General features: G+C 41.2%; 1 long non-coding RNA gene across 1 annotated transcript; it reads right to left on the bottom strand.

Moving 5' to 3' along the window:
- Positions 1-555: 555 nt before the first annotated feature.
- LOC115080851 lies at positions 556-1,065 on the bottom strand. Its single transcript, XR_003853685.1, has 3 exons — positions 991-1,065; positions 848-892; positions 556-739 (listed from the first exon to the last, which is right to left on the bottom strand). It is a non-coding gene; the product is annotated as an uncharacterized LOC115080851 (long non-coding RNA).
- Positions 1,066-1,373: the final 308 nt, after the last annotated feature.

Here is a 1,373-nt window from a genome sequence, read left to right as displayed (position 1 = left end):
AAGGGGGTGCACACTTGTGCACCCCCTTGCATGCGCTGAGCCCTAGGAGAGCCCCGATGGCTTTCCTCATTTCCTTTCTCCCCCCCACCTTCCCCTCCCTTCCCCTATTTAACCCACCCCCCCAGCCCTACCTAAATCTCCTCCAACCTTTATTATTTAAGTTGCACCTCCCTCGGAGCAGGCGTAGGTTGCGCGCGTCGGCCAAGTGCTGGCGCGCGATCCCCCGGCCTAGCAGGCCTTCGGAGGCCTCTGGCCATGCCCACGCCCTTGACCGCCAACGCCCCGCCCCCTTTTTCAAGCCCCAGTACATACACGCGCGTTGCCGAGCCTAAATAGAATGAAAGTCTGTGGCTGTTATAACTCTTATATGGATTTTTACTCATTACTTTTCTTTCCTCCTTTCTGTCTGATCAGTTTGCATCTCTGTTCTTCTAACCTGTAATATTTTACAGTCTGACACTTGTAAAAGAAAATAATATTCAAAGATATGGAAAATATGCAAAACACACCAAATAATATAAAGAAACAAAAGTGTATTGCAAATTAGTCTTATGGTCTGGTTCCTCATGTAGTGCCCAAAATTTATTGGCATTAATATCAGCAGTTTAATTCCAAAACTAAAAGAAACAATTTCAAATTTTCAAGTAAGTCAAAATCAGTTCCTTCAGTACAATTTAATGCTCCTCTGTCCCCTGACATGGGACCATATTTTGCCGAAGCTTCATCAGGAGGAGCAACTCTACAGAAGAAATCAAAAGAGCATTAATTCAAAGATAATTATTTAACAAAATATACAGACCAATTAGTGGCTACAGCAAAGGAATGGTAAGGTATATAGGATACATACCTCGTTGAGAGATTGTGTAGGTATAACAATTTATAAACAACAAATCTGAGAAAGTATAAAGAGAGTATTAGTAAAAATGGAAAAACATTGGCTTGAGTAGGTTACATAACGAGAGATAAAAAAAAAACTGTCAAATAACCAACCTTATTCAGGACTCAGCTCAATATAATGTAGTGTGTGGCTTTAAAAGTGAGAGTGTATGGAAATGGCTGAAAGATATATTAAAGCAGCTAAAAACATATGAAAACTGCCATAACAATGCAATGACAACATAGGGGGTGGAGTTACTGATGTCACAAGCGCTACTGATATGATATCACATGGGCTACAGACAGGCAGTTAAGCACTGACAACATAAAAACTAAAAACAGGCAGACCACTCAATTTCCCTATTCAGTCCAAAGGGGATTAAAGAGTCAAGTGTAAATATCCAGCACCATGCTTGGCATACAAGGAGTCTTGAGAAATCATCACCCCGTGGTGACAGGGGCATTGCTTCTAAATAAAAAATTGAAGATCATTGAGG

Source organism: Rhinatrema bivittatum, chromosome 1 (genome assembly GCF_901001135.1).
Source record: "Rhinatrema bivittatum chromosome 1, aRhiBiv1.1, whole genome shotgun sequence".
NCBI classification, from domain to species: Eukaryota; Metazoa; Chordata; class Amphibia; order Gymnophiona; family Rhinatrematidae; genus Rhinatrema; species Rhinatrema bivittatum.
This window is presented reverse-complemented; position numbering and strand designations above follow the sequence as displayed.